This window comes from Triturus cristatus, chromosome 4_1 (assembly GCF_964204655.1).
Source record: "Triturus cristatus chromosome 4_1, aTriCri1.1, whole genome shotgun sequence".
In the NCBI taxonomy this organism is placed as follows: domain Eukaryota; kingdom Metazoa; phylum Chordata; class Amphibia; order Caudata; family Salamandridae; genus Triturus; species Triturus cristatus.
The window spans coordinates 741858990-741877228 of record NC_140585.1 but is presented as its reverse complement, the minus strand read 5'-3'; the positions used below and the strand labels follow the sequence as shown (position 1 = coordinate 741877228).

General features: G+C 51.2%; 1 long non-coding RNA gene across 1 annotated transcript in view; it reads left to right on the top strand.

The window, feature by feature from the left end:
* Nucleotides 1-17607, top strand: part of LOC146855447 (uncharacterized) — a 101048-nt gene extending 83441 nt beyond the window's left edge. Inside the window, exon 3 of the long non-coding RNA XR_014980838.1 lies at nucleotides 17542-17607. This is a non-coding gene — a long non-coding RNA (uncharacterized LOC146855447). The remainder of the gene's footprint in view (nucleotides 1-17541) is intronic.
* Nucleotides 17608-18239: the final 632 nt, after the last annotated feature.

The following is an 18239-nucleotide window of genomic DNA, read 5'->3' as shown; positions in this document are numbered from 1 at the left end:
AGAGGACACGGGGGGGCAAGGAGGCCCCGGCGACAGCAGAGGATTTTCGATCCCTGGCAGCATTGTGGGAGGTGGCGAAGAAAGGTGGCATCGATTGGGCACTGAAGACGTTGGCTCAGGAGGCTGGACCGAGCACACAGCAGGAGCCCTCTTTGCCAAAGCACATAAGGCGGACGCCGAATCGTTTTAAGGACGCACATCAGGAGAAGGACAAACAGGTCACAGAATTGCGGACAAACACTACAGGTGAGGCGATGGCGGTGGGCCAGCCTCCGGTATGCACGGACAATAGGCAGGTTTCAAACGCTGCTGCGCTGAAAGGTCCGGCAGAGGGGGTAGTGTCCCCAGTGGGGGGGCTTACACAGAGTGCCGCACCAGTCACAATGCTAGCGCCAGCCGCGGCTAATAATCAGCAAAATTCGGCAACCCAGGGGGAAGGGTTGGCAATGGCAAGGGCTACCACGCAGGTTACAACAGAGACAGTGCAGGCGCCAACGCCAGTAGTCGCGCAACAAGGTGGCGGGGTGGCTCAGGTTTGGGTCCAGTCGGGGGGAGTATTACAATCGCCTGTGGTAGTTACTACAACGGCGCAAGGTCCGGTGAGTTCTACGGGGACTTCGGGGGCAGGAGTAGTTGCAGTGTCGCCGGCGGTACCTCCGGCGGCGGTTGCTTCGGCACAGACCCCACTTTCACGCAGCCCTGTCCTGTATGGTTCCGCATCACTGGCAGTGTCGCCTGCAGCAAGTATAACTTGGCACGTGCCGGCGGAAACCAAGGAGAAGATTTTTAGGGGTGATTATGTAGACGTTTTCGATCTGATTAATGCGGGTGTGGTTCCAGGGAAGATCAGAGCAGGCAAAGAAGGTGAATTGAAACAGAAGAAAGTGTGGGTGGAGTGGTCTCTGAAGAACTGGGTGACCGGGTTTGCTATTTATGCAGCTATCATGGTAGAGCGGTTCCCAACGCTGGCTGCCCAGTTGATAAGCTACATGTCATTGATTCATGGGGCGGCCTCTGAATTTCAGGGTATGGCCTGGCTGCAATATGATACTAAATTCAGGCAGATGAAGGCGGTGAGGCCCGAATTGGCGTGGGATCAGCGGGAGATCAATATATGGCATGGGGAGTTCTATTCAGCCACACCAGGCAGCAAGACCATACATTCCTTTCGGGGAGACAGGGGTGCGGGGAAAAGGAGGCAAGCGTGCTGGCAGTTCAACAAGAGCGATTGTAATAGAGGAGCAGCATGTAGGTTCAAGCACATATGTTCCTTCTGTGGAATGCTCGGGCACCCAGAAAACAAGTGCTACAAAAAAGTGGGGAAACCTAAGGACCAGCGCACGCCTGCCAATGCACAACTCAAGGGACGCCCTGCCCAACCGTCATAAGAGCTTGCCTACTCATATACGCCTACATGTGTTGGCCCACCTGCTTGCCAGATACGAGAGGCGGGCAGAAGCTCTTTTTCTGTATCAAGGGTTTAAATTTGGCTTCCATATTCCATCTAGGGCCCAGTCCACCTCAGTGCCGCCGCGCAATCAACTCTCAGTGCTAAGAAATCCAGTGGCGACCAGAGAGAACATTTGGAGAGAGATAGCGCTGGGGAGGGTAGCGGGGCCTTTTCAGCAATTGCCAAGACAGGACTTAGTTTGTTCACCACTGGGCCTGGTACCAAAGAAGAAGATTGGGAAATATTGCCTGATACATAACCTATCCAGTCCACCAGGGTTGTCAGTCAACGAGGGGCTGGATCCGGAATTGTGTGCAGTGCGATACACCACGTTTGACACCGCTATTCATAAGTTGCAGAGGTTGGGTGTGGGTGCGTTGATGGCCAAATCAGATATTGAGTCCGCTTTTCGCCTCTTACCGATACACCCGGAAGACACTAGGTTGCTAGGTTTCACTTTTGATGGCAATTTCTTTATGGACCTATGTATGCCTATGGGGTGTTCCATTGCGTGTGCGGTTTTTGAAACATTTGGTCGTTTTCTGGAATGGGCGGTGCGGGATGTTGTGGCAACGCAAGATGTGGTACATTACTTGGATGATTTCTTGTTTCTGGGTCCCCCTAACTCGTCAACTTGTCAGGTGACCTTGCAGGGCTTCCAACGAATAGCGGCGGCATTGGGGGTGCCGCTGGCGGAGGAGAAAACAGAGGGGCCGGCGACACGCATAACTTTCTTAGGCATTGAGATAGACTCAGTGGAGGGGGTGTGCAGGCTTCCACAAGACAAAATAAGGGCTTTTCAGGCATCAGTTGATGAGTGCTTAGGGGCACGGAAAGTGGCTTTGCATCAATTACAGGTGTTGGTGGGGCAACTCAATTTCGCATTGCGGGTCATACCCATGGGCAGGGTTTTTTCAAGGAATATAGCCAGGGCTATGTCGGGTTTAAGGGCGAAACATCACCGCACTAGGCTATCAGTGGAAGTGAAAGACGACTTGGTCACGTGGAGAGATTTCTTGGAGCATTTTAATGATTCGGTGATATGGCAACAACCACTACAAGCAAACGGTGAGCTTGAGCTTTACACTGATGCAGCGGGCAGTGTTGGTTTTGGAGCAGTGCTAGGATCAAGGTGGTGTATTCAGCATTGGCCAGCGGAGTGGGTCAGGATGGGGTTGGTCCGCAATATCACTTTCTTGGAGTTATTTCCCATTATTGTCGCTCTGCAGGTGTGGGGGGATTTGCTGGAAAACAAGCGCATTTTGTTTTGGTCAGACAGTATGTCGGTAGTTATGGCAGTGAATAATCAAAAGGCGAAATGTCCATGGGTACTCCGTTTGTTAAAAGAATTGGTGCGGGGCTGTCTCAGGCGTAATGTGTATTTTACGGCCAAACATGTACCAGGTGTGGATAACACGGTAGCTGACGCCTTGTCTCGTTTTAAGTTGACAGAATTCAGAGCGCGATGGCCTCAAGCAGACGATCAGATGACGGTCTTCCTGGAAAGCCTGTGGAAGCTTGGTGCCCCATTGCTCCCGACCTGATAGCGGCTTCAGTTGCACCCAAAACTGAGTGTATGTATGAGAAGGCATGGCAGGTTTACTTGGCAGTCACAAAGGGAGCAGGGTGTGTGGAGGAATTCTCAACGCAGAGAGTGCTGCTGTTCATCGTTCGGCAGAGAGAGGGTGGCAGGTCGTTGTCGCTGGTTAGGAGGCAGTTGTCGGCAATTGCCTTTTTTGCGGGATTAAAAGGGGTGACGGATCCCACTAAGGACATTCGAGTTAGACGGGCTATAAAAGGCTGAGAGAGACTGGCTCTACACAGCAAATCCTTCACATGAAGGGGGGTCCGAGGGATATGTTTAGAGACCACCAACAGTATAAATCCCCAAATCTACATCCAGTATACAAACAATACTGTGGGTCTAATGTTCAATGTTCCAGCTCAGTTGTCAGAGCGGGGTACCGACGGAGAGAGCGGTGCCTCATATCCTGAGCGGATGCCAGGTGAGGCGAGGTGCGTACCCGCAGTTTTCCGGGTTTCTTTTACCAACTATTACCTGTAACAGTTCAACCGGGACATACAGGACCAATCAGGTTGTATTTGATACCAACCTAGGAATCTCTTTATTTGTTTATTATTCTTTACACATTCATTGCAGTAGCGTCAACATGGTCCTGATGAGAGCTTGGACTCTTATGTCCAGAAGCCGAAACATGTAGACTGACATCCTGACAGTTATTTGTTAAGCTGTCGATGCACTGTTTTTAGAGTGGCACCAAGACAGCGCCAGAATAAAATTTATAGTGTCTTGTTAGCCATTTTTAACTGCACTGTTCTCACTACTTTTTGCACTGCGACCATCACCCTACCGACTGCAATGCCGTTTGCATTTACGCCTGGGACTACCGTGGAACCACCACAATCATCATAGTGGTTGGTATTTATGGTATTGTCCATAGTTCCCAGATGATGATAAGCCACCTTTGGTGGGTGATGGGAACTTAACCCTTCTGGGAGGCTTCACACGATTACTTTGGTTTTCTTTACTTTTTCTGTCACATCAGTGTTATCTTTCACATTGAACATTAGACCCACAGTATTGTTTGTATACTGGGAGAGACTGGCGCCAGGGGTGAAGGATAACAGGAGACCCATAGATGCCAGAAGGCTGGTAAATATCTTGGGAGTGTTACCACAGGTGTGTGTGTCGGCATACAAAGTGCACCTGCTGAGTTTAGCGTATTCGTTAGCCTTTTTTGGGGCATTCCGGATATCTGAGCTTATACCAGGCTCTAAAGCGGACAAAAAAGGGGGAATCATGATGGGTGATGTGGTGGTGGCTGCGGAATTACTGCAAGTTAGGGTGAGGAGGTCCAAAACGGACCCTCTGGGGAAAGGTGTGTGGGTCCAGCTAAGAGCAGTGCGGGGGGCATGTTATTGCCCGGTGGTGTTGGTAGAGAAGTTCTTGCAGATGAGGCCTGGGGGCAGAGATGATAGGCTCCTTCTGCACGCAGATGGAATGCCGCTGACAAGATTTCAGTGCACGCGCTTATGTAGACGCGCTCTGGTCCTGTTGGGCGAAGAGACGGCTCATTTCACATCACATTCATTCAGAATTGGGGCTGCCACGACAGCAGCAAATTTGGGACTCTCATCAGAAACAATCAAGAGAGTGGGCAGATGGAATTCATCTTGTTTTGAGCGTTATGTTCGACCGCAGTTGGTTTAGGCAGGGGTTTGGGTTTTTTCGGCATTTTGGTACTGATGCTCCTCTCCTTTTTCTCTCTATTTGTTTTTGGACTTCATGTAGTGGTTGCAAGTCAGTGGACGCAGGTATGCTGGTGTGGAGACTCAGTCATACAAAGAGCATGGCAATGGTTCAGCACGTCCGGGGAAGCGAGAACACAAAGGGCCATGGGAGTCAATCATATTTGGATGGGGACTGACGGACAACGTTTGGAGGACGTCAAAGCCCATTTAGAGAGAGCACTAGACAAGGGTATGCCCATTCCAGACGTGCTGGTGATTCACTCAGGAGGTGAAAGCATGATTCCAGATGGCAGGAGGGGGGTCAAGGAGACGCTGTTTTCTACATTATCATGGGTAAGGAGGGTCTTACCAGACACCACCGTATTTTGGTCAGAGGTGCTCACGCGGAGGGTCTGGGGTGGCGATGTGCAGCAGCCTCGGTGAACACGTCCGTGAGAAAACTGAATAGGGAGGTGGCCAAACTGTTGAGAGGTCCACAAATACGTTCCATTAGGCATAGCTTGCTGCAGGCGTTAAACACTGAAGTATATCGGGAAGATGGGTTGCATCTGTCTAAGACAGGGTTGGAATTGTTCGTCCAAACCATTTTAGGGGCCATAGCGTTACAGCTAGAGAGGAAGCAGTGTTATAGTGTAACATCTGGAAAGTGAAGCAGCGGTGGGGGGAGGGCGAGAGCGCCAGTTGGCTCCTCGTCCTGTGGCGGGGTCCCGGGCAAGAGAGAAAGGGCGGGGACTTCTTTAGAAAAAAAGGGGCTGGCCCTGCAATATGCAGGTAGACATTGGGGCTCATGGGCTGGCGGGAGAGGGGGCCGTCCTGCTGGTGGCCCTGGACTCTCCGGCCCTACCCTAGTAGCCGGTGCTTGGAGGAAGCAAGATGGAGAGAGCGGTTGTGCAGGAAGGCGCTAAGCCGTGCTCTGTTGGTCGCGTCTAAAGGGTAGATGACGGATAGCTACCTCAAATGGAAGTAGTGGAAAGGGGTGGGTTTGTGGCCTGCTGGTACAACACCCCTCAAGAGTGGATCTAGTGATGCCGAATTGTATATACATGGTAACCTGGGGCGCACTGTATATGGCGCCATCTTATGTTCAGTAATGTGCGATGGTTTCGATTTAATAAAAGTTGGAAAAATAAAGATGGTGTTTGTGAGAAGTTGGCCTGATATGTAGTGCTCACTATTCTAGTGATCACTGTGTATCATTCCAAACGACCCTTATTGATGATTGGTTGTAAGTCAACCTTATAGACCAGCTATCCTAGTAGCGTGGATACGAGCAGTCTTAGGCTAAACTCTAGAGGGCGTGTTAAGCCAGCTGTTTACCATCACATATACCCCTTGAACACCAAGTGAAAGGACACCACACAAGTTGTTATGAAAATAAAGGATATTTATTTATAACAAGACTACCCTGGCTCTTTATGAGTCAGGGAGCTAAGCACAATACAAAACTCTTAGGAAAATACTTCTGGTTGCACAATTTACACAAATGCCCGAGGGCACGAAACCATTACACTGCCAGTGTAAGGGGAGAGGTTAGAAAGTCTAAAGTTACTGATTCCGGAGTGATCCGATCAGTGGGACTAAACGAAAAAGGAACTGGACACTTGTAAAGCGAACCTGCGATGGAGCACCGAAATGCTCGAGTTACCTAGCCCAGAGGCTGCGGCTGTGGAAGGTTCGGCAAGATGTCGGAAGTCCTCGTTGTAGTCTCAGGAGCCTGAAAGAAGAGTTGCTGGCAGGCGACCAGTGTCGATGTTCAGCGAGATCCAAGCCTGGATCGGTGATGAAGGAAACCTGAAAGCAGAGGGGACTCAGTTCTCAACCGCTAGCCAGCGATCGTGTGGGTACCAGGAGGGTACTGGCTGAAGTCACCTCGACCAGGTGAGTGGATGACGTCGGACTCGGCTGTTCCTCGGACCAGGAGGCGCGGCGGCGACCAGGATGGAGGGCGAGCTGTCCCACGAAGGTGTCTGCTGTCGATGATGCTGGGCCCAGGAATGGGGCAGCGGATCTTGGCAGTGGCAGCCCAAGCGGGGGAGTCAAGATGGTGTCTGGGGTGGACCAGGAGGGTCCGTGGTACTCCTCTGTTGAAGGGGAGCAAGAGCCAGTCTGGAGCAACCAGACTAGTGATGAAACAATCGTGGTGCGTTGTGAAGAGGGCCACAAGCCGGTCGGCAAGTGGTCGAACAACGCGGTGAACAGCAAGGAGCGGAAGGGCCCCCACGCAGATCTCGTGGATGCTGGGGAGGCAGACTTCGGTGCTGGAGCTGCTCAGGGTTAGGGCTTCTCAAACCCTAGGTGCACTCACTCGAGGGTCCCTCGGTGGGCGTGCTAGATAAGCGTCGTGCAGGTTCTGAAGATGGCCGGTCCCGCAGGTCTCGTCACACCTACGACTCTCAGCTGGGCTGATGAGGTAGGTAAAAGGTCAGAGATGGCAGGGACTCGGGTCTCGTCGAGCTGGGCAGTCTTGATCCGTAGGAGAGACTTACAGCAAACCGCAAGCGCTTAGGTGGTGCCTGCTGGTGCAGGGTGGCTACTCCTTAGCCACAAGGGAGAGTCTTCAGAAATAGTCAAGAGTTCCTTTCGTGGAAAATAGTTCAAGATTCAGAATTATCCGATTATCCAATTTGGGAAGGGGACTCGCTCCTACCTTTATTCTAAGAAAAGGGGCTGGCCCGTGACTAGGTCCTACCTATGGGTGGAGCCAGGAGGGGGGTGGTTACACCCCTATCCTTTGTCCGGCTTCGCCCCAGCTCAGGGGCTGGTGTGCCCCCGAAACTGGTTTGAGCCGGGCTATGCACAGTGAGCACCGGGGTGCCACTTGCAATCACCTTCCTTTCAGCCCTGCCTACCTGGGATACACAAACCCTGTCTGGGATGGTGCTAACACCGCCCTCGACAGGAAACCCTTTGTCCAAGCTCCCCTCGCTGGAAGGTCTCCCAGCAGCAGGAGGTCAGACTTGTGTCTGGTGGCAGCATCCATTTTGTGATGCTGAGGCTTGAGTCAACTTTACTTCCAAGGTTACTTCCATGTCGTGCCCCTCTAGAAGGGGGGAATGCTAACCCCGTCGCCAGAACTGGCGAGGGGTTCGTATTCCAATTCGTATGACACCTTACTCGACATGTGTAGGTGATGCGATGCGATGCCAAAGTTAGCAAATAACCGCAAGGATTATAATGCATTTAAAAGTAGTTGGCCCGCGTCACCATGGAACGGCTATTAGGACTTGGTTCCGCAAGCCGTCGACGGGCTCAGCTCGCGCCAGAGCACCGTCCCACATGATTCCCTGCACTCTGCCTTCAGGATTGATAAGGCCTGCCATAGGAGTGACTGATAGGAATCCATGTGTCCATTTTAGGGTTAGGTGTAGGAATACTACACCTACAGCAACGGGTGATTACACCACGTTGCCCCAGCTGTCGTGCAGCCAGTTGTGTCAGATTTGGGCGGCCATTCCAGGGGTGGCATAATACATGCTGCAGCCCCTGGTAGGCCCTGGGTACACCGATGCCCTGGATACCTGTGGTATGCTGAGACAGGGACTGACAGGGTGACCCAGTTCCAATTGGTGGAGGCACCTAATGTACTTGTGTGTTAATTTCGAGAGAGAACAGCTAGGCTGTGGGTCTGATTGGCAGGCCCACAGCCAGGGAAAGTCGTAAACCAATGAAGCAAAAGCAAAAAATCTGGGTGATCATAGGATTGCAGACCCTACTCTCCTACATGACCCCCCCCCCCAAACTTTGGGACAATAAGCTAACCTTGACCAGGTGAGTCTTCTTGCTCTAAGTGGAAATACCTGGAGAGCCCATCTGCATTGCCATGATCAGTGCCAGGTCTATGCTCCACTGTGAAGTCCATCCCCTGTAGAGAAATGGACCACCTAAGTAGTTTGGGGTTTTCACCCTTCATTTGATTTAGCCACAAGAGGGGCTTATGGTCGGTCTGAATCTTGAAGTGAGTGCCAAACAAGTATGGCCTCAGCTTCTTCAGGGCCCAAACCACAGCAAAGGCCTCCCTCTCAATAGCTGACCAATTCTTCTCTCTGGGGGTCAGCCTCCTGCTAATAAAAGCTATGGGCTGGTCATGACCATCAAAATTCCGTTGAGATAGAACAGCTCCCACACCCAGCTCCGAAGCGTCTGTTTGGACAATGAATGGTCTGGAGTAGTCTGGACTCTTTAGGATAGGCGCTGTGCACATGGCCTGCTTTAGGTCATTGAATGCCTTCTGACAGCTTGCTGTCCACTGAACTTTTTTTGGCATCTTTTTACTTGTCAGGTCGTTTAGCGGGGTCACAATGGATCCATAATTTCTGACAAATTTCCGGTAATAACCAGTCAGGCCCAAGAAAGCTCGAACCTGAGTCTGGGTGGTTGGAGGAGCCCAGTCCTGGATGGCCTGTATCTTGCTCTCCAATGGCTGAACCTGGCCTCCACCTACAAGGTGGCCCAGGTATACAACCTGTGTCTGCCCTATCTGGCACTTAGTGGCCTTGATAGTGAGGCCTGCCTTTTGCAGGGCCTCTAACACTTTCCTCAGGTGGACCAGGTGATCCTCCCAGGTGGAGCTAAAGACAGCGATATCGTCCAGATACGCCGCGCAGAAGTCGTCCAACCCAGTGAGAACTCGATTCACCAGCCTTTGGAAGGTGGCAGGTGCATTTTTCAAACCAAAGGGCATTACCACGAACTGATAATGCCCACCCGGGGTAGAAAATGCTGTTTTGGGCTTGGCCTCCTCAGCTAACCTCATTTGCCAATACCCAGCTGTCAGGTCAAACGTACTTAAGTAGCTGGCCGAAGCCAACCGGTCGATAAGTTCGTCTGCTCTTGGTATTGGGTGGGCGTCAGTCTTAGTGACTGCATTGAGACCTCTGTAGTCCACGCAAAACCTCATCTCTTTCTTACCGCCCTGGGTGTGAGGTTTCGGCACGAGAACTACAGGACTAGCCCAGGGGCTGTCCGAGGGCTCAATGACTCCCAGCTCCAACATTTTCTGCACCTCCGTCTTGATGCAGTCTCTGACATGATCAGGTTGCCGATAGATTTTACTCTTTACGGGCAGACTGTCCCCAGTGTCGACCTCATGGGTACACCAATTGGTCTGACTGGGCGTCAGAGAGAACATATGTCGAAAGGATTGAAGAACCTGTTTACAATCCTTTTGTTGATGTCCAGAGAGGCTGCCACAAAAGACAACACCATCTACTGACCCATCGTCAGGGTTCTGAGAGAGCAGGTCCGGGAGAGGGTCACTCTCCTCCTCCTGTCCCTCATCTGTGGCCATGAGCAAGCCCATGCCCTCCCTGTCGACATATGCCTTGAGCCTGTTTACATGGAGCACCCTGTGGGGGCTCCGGGGAGTTCCCAGGTCTACCAAGTAGGTGACCTCTCCCTTTTGCTCAATGATTGTGTGGGGCCCAGACCATTTGTCTTTGAGTGCTGCTGGGGCCACTGGCTCCAGCACCCACACCTTCTGTCCAGGCTGGTACACAGTCAGGACAGCCTTTTGGTCGTGCCAAGCTTTCTGTAATTCTTGGCTCGCCTCAAGGTTTTTAGACGCCTTTTCCATGTACTCCGCCATCCGCGAGCGGAGACCGAGTACATAGTCCACAATGTTCGATGCCGGCTTTCTGAGAGGTCTCTCCCATCCTTCCTTTACCAAACAAAGGGGTCCCCTTACAGGATGTCCGAACAGAAGCTCAAAAGGGCTGTAGCCAACCCCCTTCTGCGGGACCTCTCTGTAGGCGAACAAGAGGCAGGGTATCAGGACATCCCATCTCCGCCGAAGCTTTTCAGGTAGTCCGTGAATCATCCCTTTTAGGGTCCTGTTGAATCTCTCAACAAGCCCATTGCATTGTGGGTGATAGGGTGTGGTGAACTTGTAGTTGACACCACACTCCTTCCACATTGCAGTCAGATATCCCGACATGAAGTTTGCACCTCTGTCTGAGACGACCTCCTTAGGGAAGCCCACTCTGGAGAACACTCCAAGTAGGGCCCGTGCCACCACAGGTGCTGTAGTGGTCCTAAGTGGAATAGCTTCAGGATACCTAGTGGCGTGGTCCACCACCACCAGTATAAACTTGTGCCCTGATGCTGTCTGGGGTTCCATTGGTCCGACAATGTCGATCCCCACTCGTTCAAAGGGTACCCCCACCACCGGTAGTGGTATGAGTGGGGCCTTTGTCGTGCCACCTGACTTACCACTGGCTTGGCAAGTGACACAGGAGCGGCAAAACTCCTTCGTATCTTCGGACATGTGGGGCCAGTGAAAGTGTGGAACAATTCAGTCCCAAGTCTTATTCTGGCCTAAGTGACCTGTAAGGGGAATCTCGTGGGCCAAGGTAAGAAAGAAACCTCTCAGAGACAAGGGGATGACCAGCCTCCTGGTCGCACCAGGTTTGGGGTCTCTTGCCTCGGAGTACAGGAGTCCATCGTCCCAGTACACTTTGTGGGTACCTGTGGCGTTCCCTGCAGCCTCAGCAGCAGCCTGCTGTCTGAGGGGTTCAAGGGAGGGGCAGTCTAACTGTGCCTTCCCCAGGTCTTCCCTGGAGGGTCCCCCTGAGCCCAGAAACTCAACCTGACCAGGTTCAAGCTCTTTCGGCTCAGTTTCCCTCAGTTCTTTAAGGTCAGCCTCCTCAGAGACTTGATCCACGACCTGGGGCAAGGGGGAAGGCGAAGACTTACCCTTACTGCTCCTCTTCTTGGAAGGTGTCTGGTCCGTTCTTCCAGGATCCAGCACCTGTTCAGTGGGGCACCTTTTGGCCTTTGACCTGGTCACAGCAAGGACATGTGCTGGCAAGCCTAACATTTCCATGTGAGTCCTCTGCTCCACTTCTGACCATTGTGACGTTTCCAAATCATTGCCCAACAGACATTCTACGGGGAGGTCTGAACTAACCACAACCTTTTTCGGGCCACTTACCCCTCCCCAGGAGAAATCAACAACCGCCATACTGTGATTGGTAGTGACGTTGCTGGCATTGGTCACTAGGTAACTGGTACCTAGCATGATCTGTCCAGGGTCCACAAAGTTAGGTGTCACCATGGTGACACTGGCACAAGTGTCCCTGTAGGCCTGAGCCACTTTTCCATTAATCAAAGGTGTCTGTCTGTATTTGCCCAAAGTATTGGGACTGGCATCAGGGGACATATCCATATCCCCTGTACAGACAAGGACGGCCTGAGTGAGTGTGCCGACTAAGTCGTCACTCCCCTCGGTTCCCAAGGTTAACCCAACTAATGCCTTGGGAGGCGCACTACCACTGCTGACTGTACTAGGGGGTGCAGGTGCCTTAGGGGCTGCAGTGGCAGGAGTTTGCCCTCCTTTCTTGGTGCACTCACTAAACCAGTGAGTCTTACTTTTACAGTATTGGCACCACCTTTTTGACTGTCCTTCTTGAGTCTTCTTCTTCTGTGAAGCCTGACCCCCACCCTCTTTGGTTTGTTGGGGACCTGTCGAAGACTTCTGGTCATTTTGTTCGTTCTTGTTACTACCCTTCTGGTCTGCTTTCTTCTGACCACCCTGGTTCTGGTTCTGGTTCTGCTTGACCCTTGTTCTGACCCATCTGTCTGCCTTCTTTCCCAATTCTTGGGGAGAGGTCAGATCCGAGTCGACAAGGTGCTGATGCAACAATTGGTTCTGACAGTTGTTTAAAATCTGTTCTCGCATGATAAGATTGTACAATCCTGTGTAATCAGTAACCTTGCTACCCAGCAACCAGCCTTCCAAAGCCTTAGTGGCACAATCGACAAAGTCAGTCCAATCCTGAGACTGAATTTTCTGGGTGTCCCGGAACAGCACCCGGTACTGTTCCGTGGTTAAGCCGAACCCATCAATCAGTGTGTTCTTCAGGACTTGGTAGTTGTTAGCATCCTCAGCTCTAGTAGTGAGGAGCTTGTCCCTTCCTTTACCTTCAAAGGAAAGCCACAGTATAGCTGCCCACTGACTTGGGGGGACGCACTGGACAGTGCAGGCCCTCTCCAAGGTAGTTATCCACTTGTGGATGTCGTCCCCTTGTTTAAAGGGGGGCACTTTTTTACTCAGGTGTCTAGTGTCTATACCCCTGTCTTTCTCTCTATTGAGAATGCTGCCACCAGTGGGATCTAACCCACTTAACTTCTGCTCTCGGGCCAGGGCAAGTCTTTCTTTGGCGAGGGCAAGTTCTTCCCGCTCGATCCTCAGATTGACTTCCCTCATCTTCGCTTCATGCTCCCTTCTCTGAGGGGACGTCATTCCTCTCTGAGAAGATGCCTGAGAGACATGTGTATGAACCGATCTGCCAGAGCCTCTGGAGAGAGACCTAGCTCGTCCGTTCCCAAGGTTAGGCCTGCTTGAACGTGGGCCCGGGGCTCCCCCAGTTCCATTCTCATGCCTGCTTAAGTTGGTCCTTGTAAGCCTGCTGACTACTACTGGACCTTTGTCTGCCTCGTCTTCTGATAACTCCTCCTCGTCCTCCTCCTCTGTGTGGAGGTTGAGGTCGGGGTCACCGAGGGTTCCCTCTAAGGGAGGCATGTTCCCATCAGCACTGGGGGGACCTGTATTAGAGGACCTCCTAGCATCGTACGCCTCTAAGAGACCTATCAGAATTGCGATGGTAGGGTTAGAACCCTGGTTTAGCTTCCTGGAGGCACACAGTTGTCTCATCTCCTTGAAGCTAAGAGCTGCATATCGTGACACGACCTGTGGAGGGTCACTGACCACTAAGGGAGTCCCCGAAGACTCTCCGTGGACCGACATGCTTTTCTAGTGAGGTGTAAGTGATGCACCTACCTACACTATGTGTTTACCTACTGATCCCTTGCTAAGAGTTGTAGTCAGGGTGTGCTAAGCCCTGTTACACTACAACAGCCGGTTCAGTAGAACTCGGAGTATTCTAAGTTAAGTTATATGTACCTGGGTACTTATGTGATCTTTCACTTCGATATTCTTAGGATACGTGTGTGGTAAAACAACAGCAAGCTCAAATCCCAACCGCTGCTCACCAATGTGAGAAGTTGGCCTGATATGTAGTGCTCACTATTCTAGTGATCACTGTGTATCATTCCAAACGACCCTTATTGATGATTGGTTGTAAGTCAACCTTATAGACCAGCTATCCTAGTAGCGTGGATACGAGCAGTCTTAGGCTAAACTCTAGAGGGCGTGTTAAGCCAGCTGTTTACCATCACATATACCCCTTGAACACCAAGTGAAAGGACACCACACAAGTTGTTATGAAAATAAAGGATATTTATTTATAACAAGACTACCCTGGCTCTTTATGAGTCAGGGAGCTGAGCACAATACAAAACTCTTAGGAAAATACTTCTGGTTGCACAATTTACACAAATGCCCGAGGGCACGAAACCATTACACTGCAAGTGGAAGGGGAGAGGTTAGAAAGTCTAAAGTTACTGATTCCAGAGTGATCCGATCAGTGGGACTAAACGAAAAAGGAACTAGACACTTGTAAAGCGAACCTGCGATGGAGCACCGAAATGCTCGAGTTACCTAGCCCAGAGGCTGCGGCTGTGGAAGGTTCGGCAAGATGTCGGAAGTCCTCGTTGTAGTCTCAGGAGCCTGAAAGAAGAGTTGCTGGCAGGCGACCAGTGTCGATGTTCAGCGAGATCCAAGCCTGGATCGGTGATGAAGGAAACCTGAAAGCAGAGGGGACTCAGTTCTCAACCGCTAGCCAGCGATCGCGTGGGTACCAGGAGGGTACCGGCTGAAGTCACCTCGACCAGGTGAATGGATGACGTCGGACTCGGCTGTTCCTCGGACCAGGAGGCGCGGCGGCGACCAGGATGGAGGGCGAGCTGTCCCACGAAGGTGTCTGCTGTCGATGATGCTGGGCCCAGGAATGGGGCAGCGGATCTTGGCAGTGGCAGCCCAAGCGGGGGAGTCAAGATGGTGTCTGGGGTGGACCAGGAGGGTCCGTGGTACTCCTCTGTTGAAGGGGAGCAAGAGCCAGTCTGGAGCAACCAGACTAGTGATGAAACAATCGTGGTGCGTTGTGAAGAGGGCCACAAGCCGGTCGGCAAGTGGTCGAACAACGCGGTGAACAGCAAGGAGCGGAAGGGCCCCCACGCAGATCTCGTGGATGCTGGGGAGGCAGACTTCGGTGCTGGAGCTGCTCAGGGTTAGGGCTTCTCAAACCATAGGTGCACTCACTCGAGGGTCCCTCGGTGGGCGTGCTAGATAAGCGTCGTGCAGGTTCTGAAGATGGCCGGTCCCGCAGGTCTCGTCACACCTACGACTCTCAGCTTGGCTGATGAGGTAGGTAAAAGGTCAGAGATGGCAGGGACTCGGGTCTCGTCGAGCTGGGCAGTCTTGATCCGTAGGAGAGACTTACAGAAAACCGCAAGCGCTTAGGTGGTGCCTGCTGGTGCAGGGTGGCTACTCCTTAGCCACAAGGGAGAGTCTTCAGAAATAGTCAAGAGTTCCTTTCGTGGAAAGTAGTTCAAGATTCAGAATTATCCGATTATCCAATTTGGGAAGGGGACTCGCTCCTACCTTTATTCTAAGAAAAGGGGCTGGCCCGTGACTAGGTCCTACCTATGGGTGGAGCCAGGAGGGGGGTGGCTACACCCCTATCCTTTGTCCGGCTTTGCCCCAGCACAGGGGCTGGTGTGCCCCCGAAACTGGTTTGAGCCGGGCTATGCACAGTGAGCACCGGGGTGCCACTTGCAATCACCTTCCTTTCAGCCCTGCCTACCTGGGATACACAAACCCTGTCTGGGATGGTGCTAACACCGCCCTCGACAGGAAACCCTTTGTCCAAGCTCCCCTCGCTGGAAGGTCTCCCAGCAGCAGGAGGTCAGACTTGTGTCTGGTGGCAGCATCCATTTTGTGATGCTGAGGCTTGAGTCAACTTTAACCGGGGTTCAAGGTTACTTCCATGTCGTGCCCCTCTAGAAGGGGGGAATGCTAACCCCGTCGCCAGAACTGGCGAGGGGTTCGTATTCCAATTCGTATGACACCTTACTCGACATGTGTAGGTGATGCGATGCCAAAGTTAGCAAATAACCGCAAGGATTATAATGCATTTAAAAGTAGTTGGCCCGCGTCACCATGGAACGGCTATTAGGACTTGGTTCCGCCAGCCGTCGACGGGCTCAGCTCGCGCCAGAGCACCGTCCCACATGATTCCATGCACTCTGCCTTCAGGATTGATAAGGCCTGCCATAGGAGTGACTGATAGGAACCCATGTGTCCATTTTAGGGTTAGGTGTAGGAATACTACACCTACAGCAACGGGTGATTACACCACGTTGCCCCAGCTGTCGTGCAGCCAGTTGTGTCAGATTTGGGCGGCCATTCCAGGGGTGGCATAATACATGCTGCAGCCCCTGGTAGGCCTTGGGTACACCGATGCCCTGGATACCTGTGGTATGCTGAGACAGGGACTGACAGGGTGACCCAGTTCCAATTGGTGGAGGCACCTAATGTACATGTGTGTTAATTTCGAGAGAGAACAGCTAGGCTGTGGGTCTGATTGGCAGGCCCACAGCCAGGGAAAGTCGTAAACCAATGAAGCAAAAGCAAAAAATCTGGGTGATCATAGGATTGCAGACCCTACTCTCCTACAGTGTTATTAGACAAATAATAAAAGCTACGCAGTGAACACCAATCACTTGTAAAGTGTTTTTGTGGGAGGAAAAGGGGATATGAAGGTTTTGAGGACGAATTGCACGTTATATGCCCACTATGAGAGGCACCCCCCGCACTTAGGGGAGGGGTGCTGTTAGTGGCATTTCGGGCAAGAGGAATCACTTTCGTTTCTCTCAAAGTGGACAAGGGGAGGGTCGCAAAGAAATGTGAGTAGATAGGGAGGTGCGCTGGTGATCCCTCCCCGAAGCTGTTAAAAGTGCCGGACCCAGGGGAGTAGCCCTCTTTGTCCTCTCGCCTCAGGGGGTTGCTGGAGGGTCTCAGCGGGTGCAGTTTTTCCCACCCACCCATCCCAAAGTTTATGGTAGAGTTGGCGGGGTCCCGGGCAAGAGAGAAAGGGCGGGGACTTCTTTTGAAAAAAATGGGCTGGCCCTGCAATATGCAGGTAGACATTGGGGCTCATGGGCTGGTGGGAGAGGGGGCTGTCCTGCTGGTGGCCCTGGACTCTCCGGCCCTACCCTAGTAGCCGGTGCTTGGAGGAAGCAAGATGGAGAGAGCGGTTGTGCAGGAAGGCGCTAAGCCGTGCTCTGTTGGTCGCGTCTAAAGGGTGGACGACGGATAGCTACCTCAAATGGAAGTAGTGGAAAGGGGTGGGGTTGTGGCCTGCTGGTACAACACCCCTCAAGAGTGGATCTAGTGATGCCGAATTGTATATACATGGTAACCTGGGGCGCACTGTATATAGCGCCATCTTATGTTCAGTAATGTGCGATGGTTTCGATTTAATAAAAGTCGGAAAAATGTTGAAGGTTTATCAACAAATAAAGAGGGTGTTATTAGACAAATAATAAAAGCTACGTAGTGAACACCAATCACTTGTAAAGTGTTTTTGTGGGAGGAAAAGGGGATATGAAGGTTTTGAGGACGAATTGCACGTTATATGCCCACTATGGGCCACTATGATCTACATACAAAAGATCATCACATAGTAATTTTCAACCTTTATATCATATTCAAAATATGGAAACAGTGCAAATTCATTTGAAAAAGAAAATAAGAAAGTGAAAGCACATACGACAATACACTCAGATTTTTTGTTCGTTGGCTAATCGGTACGAATAATCCTAATGGCCGGCGTCTGATCAATGTACCAATCTGACTCCAGTTCTGTTACTACCCTGTTTCCTATTGGGCTTAGGAAATAAATCTCCCCTTTTTCACCCAGGTTTACCGGGATGCTGAATCACAGATGGTCTTACAGGACTGGATAAAAGAAAGACAACGTATGAGGTCAGTGTGGGCGATGAGTATCCATCTTAATCGAGTCTTTTAAGGAATGTAAACTGGATTCCTTGATCACCTCCATGTTTTTTACGATTCTGTTAACTGCACCGCTGCACATGCTTTAATGTTAAAGAATACCATGTATTTACATTTTCTCTTTGTTCGGCCGTGTGATCACGAATACGTTAGTAAACAATGCATATTCCTATTTGTAATCATATGTGCATTCGAATATGTAAATTCACGAAAGCTTGCAATCTCCTGCTGCCTGTACTCCTTCTGATTAGTGGTGCTGGTAAAATGTAAGAGTAGCAGGCTGTAAAATCAGCCTTGAAAGCGTGGAGCACGGGAGGCTTTTGGTGCGAAAACAGTTCGGGGATTTCGCTCAAGAACATTTTGAAAAGTAGAAAAGAAAGTGATGTATGTTACAACACAGTTTTTAAAGTAAAGAGAAAGGTTTAAAAATGTATACGTTTTATAGGTAGTTCTGGAGTACTTTTGAAATATTCAAATACCGTAGAATTTTTGCAGTGATAGATGCAATAGTATAAATACGGGCAAATTTATATAGTGCCCTGTTGGTGTGTTTCCCACAAAAGGAAAAAGTAATGATTTGAAAGTTATGTAAAAATCCACATA